Source organism: Rhipicephalus microplus, unplaced genomic scaffold, assembly GCF_043290135.1.
Source record: "Rhipicephalus microplus isolate Deutch F79 unplaced genomic scaffold, USDA_Rmic scaffold_46, whole genome shotgun sequence".
Lineage (NCBI taxonomy): Eukaryota > Metazoa > Arthropoda > Arachnida > Ixodida > Ixodidae > Rhipicephalus > Rhipicephalus microplus.
Window position 1 is genome coordinate 1943110 of NW_027464619.1, and position 4057 is coordinate 1947166.

The window sequence follows — 4057 nt, forward strand, 5'->3', positions numbered from 1 at the left end:
AGACTACGACGGTTTCATGCGCTTTCACATTAGATATCGTAGTTCCCGACTTGTAATGGTGAAAAACACAGCATCTCACTAAGTGACATTGTTTAATGCGGTTTTAGCGCGGTTCATATTGTTACGCCTGAAGTAGGGGTACAGGGGTTTATTGAACGGAAGCTGGGATGGCGAGGCCGCACCGGATAAAACTGCCGAGAGATCTTCTTCTTCCCAAGTCCACACTTCTATTCCCTCTTATCAATCCGGCACATACACGTCGTAATATTTCCCCCTTCGCAGACGAAGCGCACCGCGCGTTTCATGCATCGTCCCGCAGTCTAAAAGCTTTGAGGCGAGCCACATGGGTAACCTCGGTCTTGGTTGATCGTCTCCCACTAGCTGTCAGTCGTGCTATTTTATAATCTACTGCACTGAGGCGCTCAAGGACAACGAATGGGCCAGTGTAGTGGGCGAGAAGTTTTGTGGACAAGCCACGCTTGCGGATAGGCTTCCACACCATTACAAGGTCTCCCGGTTCATATGTGACGTGGCGGTGCTTGCTGTCGTAGCGGAGCTTTGAGCGGTCTTGCGATGCTATAGTACGCAGGCGGGCAAGACGCCGAGTTTCTTCTGCAAGGCATAGTGTTTCAGCTAATGAAGGATCGTCATTGTCATAAAACGAAAAGATAGTGTCCAGGGTATAACGAGGGGGTCGAACGTAAAGAAGGAAGAAAGGGCTGTGGCCGGTGGTTTCGTGTTGGGCAGTGTTGAAGGCATACGTGATGAACGGTAAGACGTCGTCCCAGTTCTTGTGATTGGACGCCACGTACATTGAAAGCATATTCACCAGTGTCCGGTTCGTTCGTTCAGTAAGGCCATTCGTCTGTGGATGGTAAGGTGTCGAATGACGAAGTTCCGAGCCACACATACGGAGCAGTTCCTCAACAACGTCTGCCGTAAACTGACGGCCGCGGTCGCTTATTATGACGCGAGGAGGTCCGTGGCGCAGTATGATAGAGTGCAGGAGAAAGGAGGATACTTCGCCAGCAGTCGCAGATGGCAGGGCGGCCGTTTCGCAGTAGCGGGTCAGGTAATCGGCGCACACTACAATCCAACGGTTGCCTTTTGCCGAGCGTGGAAAAGGGCCCACGAGGTCAATGCCAACTTGCTCAAAGGGAGTGCTGGGAGGCGTCACAGGCTGTAGAAGTCCAGCCGGAGCAGTCGTGACTGATTTGTGCGTCTGGCATTGAGTGCAACTGGCCACGTACTGCTCAACTGACTGGCGCATGCGTGGCCAGTAAAATCGCTCCTGTGTACGACGGAGTGTTCGCGTCATTCCCAGGTGACCCGAAGTTGCGTCGTCGTGCATGGCGCGCAGAATGGAGGAACGGAGTGTGTGCGGCACCACCAGCAAGAAGCGGGAACCCGTGGCCGAGAAGGTCCTCTTGTAAAGTAATCCTTCACGAACGCAAAAGCGTCCGGCCAAAGTGGACGCTCGTGCTTCAGCAAATAATGGCTCCAAGCTGACATCCTTCCGCTGTTCATTTTCAAAGGTGGTCTTGTCCGGGAATACTGGAGTCACTGACGCAATTAGGTGATCGAAATTGTCGGCATCGCAAAGTGTTGTAGTAAGCGGCATCCGCGAAAGGCAGTCAGCGTCAGCGTGCTTCCTGCCACTCTTGTATGACACCGTGAAGTCATACTCTTGCAAGCGGAGGGCCCAGCGTGCCAGGCGGCCAGATGGGTCTCGGAGGCTTACAAGCCAGCACAAGGAATGATGGTCTGTGACCACTTGGAAGGGACGACCGTACAGGTATGAACGGAATCGCTGTACAGCGAAGACGAGTGCCAAACATTCTTGCTCAGTCACTGTGTAATTCCGTTCTGGTTTACTTAAAGTTCTGCTGGCATACGCAATGACATGTTCCTTTCCACTGTGTCGTTGTACTAGAACTGCACCTATGCCAATGCCACTGGCGTCAGTATGAACTTCGGTCGGCGCCGAAGGGTCGAAGTGTCGGAGAATGGGCTGCGATGTGAGTAAGAACTTGAGTTGGTTGAAAGACGTCTCACAGTCATGTGTCCATTCAAAGCTAGTACCTTGACGTAGCAGACTGGTCAAGGGGAAGGCAACGTCGGCGAATGCGGGAATAAATCGGCGAAAGTACGAGCACAGGCCTAGGAAGCTGCGAAGCTCTTTCGTTGAGCGAGGTGGTTTGCACGCTTTCACAGCTGCTGTCTTGCTCGGGTCAGGCCTGATCCCATCTTTGTTCACAAGGTGCCCAAGTACTAAGGTTTGTCGCTCGCCGAAATGACACTTCTTCGAATTAAGAACAAGGCCAGCGTTTCTAATGCATTCCAGAACAATGTCCACGCGTTCGTTGTGCTCACGAAATGTGCGCCCAAAGATCACGATGTCATCTAGGTAGCACATACAGACGTTCCATTTTAGGCCACGCAGAATGGTATCCATGAACCTTTCGAATGTGGCAGGAGCATTACATAATCCAAACGGCATCACGTTAAATTCATAAAGTCCGTCTGGAGTTATGAAAGCAGTCTTTTCCTTGTCCGCTGGATGCATGGGAATCTGCCAGTAGCCTGAACGTAAATCGATAGACGAGAAGTATGACGCCGAATGGAGACTGGCCACGCATCCACATCTTCTCCTGCTCTTCCCGCGAACGGGCGGGGTTCCATATAGTGATATCGAGGTGCAGCTGGCACTGACCTTTGTGTGGTTGAGAAGGCGTGACCTTCGCTCTCGGCCATGGCAGTTGGTGTCGGTGGCAGACCGGCAATACGACGGCTCCGGCGAAGTTCGAACAGCTGTGGCTCCGTGGTTCGTCGACGTATACTGTACCCAGCACCTCCACCACTCTGTTACGCCTGAAGTAGGGGTACAGGGGTTTATTGAACGGAAGCTGGGATGGCGAGGCCGCACCGGATAAAACTGCCGAGAGATCTTCTTCTTCCCAAGTCCACACTTCTATTCCCTCTTATCAATCCGGCACATACACGTCGTAATAATATCTTAACCTAACCTAACCTAACCTAACCTAACCTAATTTAACCTAACCTAACCTTACCTAACCCAACCTAACCTAGCCTAACCTAACCAAACCTTACCTAACATAACCTAACCTAACCTAACCTAACCAAACCTAACCTAACATAACCTAACGTAACCTAACCTAACCTAACCTAACCTAACCTAACGACGTTTGCAAGCGCTTTCACATTAGATATCGCAGTTCCCGACTTGTAATGGTGAAAAACACAGCATCTCACTAAGTGACATTGCTAATGCGGTTTTAGCGCGGTTCATATCTTAACCTAACCTAACCTAACCTAACCTAACGACGTTTGCAAGCGCTTTCACATTAGATATCGCAGTTCCCGACTTGTAATGGTGAAAAACACTGCATATCACTAAGTGACATTGTTTAATGCGGTTTTAGCGCGGTTCATATCTTAACCTAACCTAACCTAACCTAACCTAACCCAACCTAACCTAACCTAACCTAACCTAACGACGTTTGCAAGCGCTTTCACATTAGATATCGCAGTTCCCGACTTGTAATGGTGAAAAACACTGCATCTCACTCACATTGTTTAATGCGGTTTTACGACGGTTCATATCTTAACCTAACCTAACATTCGTACTTGTATTGAAAAACGCTCTATTACACTGTTTCGTTCACAATTACGATATTTGCATAACCTCACAGTTTTTCACCAACTTATTGCAGTACAGAACGCTGTATCTCGCTAAATGACATCGTTCTTTAAGGTTTCACGATGCTGGCATGCGCTTTAACGAGAATATCACATTATAGCAGTTTCGCACTTGTAACGGTACAACACGCAGTATCTGGCTTGTTCAAGCCGTTTTGTGTACTTTCACAACTTTTCACCTATTGCAGTTTCGTACATGCAATAAAACAACACTATCTCGTTAGATGACGTCCTTTTTGGTGGTCTCACGACGCTACATAGCTTAAACTAACATAACTCAAGCTAACCTTCGCACTTCTATCGTTAGAAAACGTTTTACTCGCAACTTTACAATGTT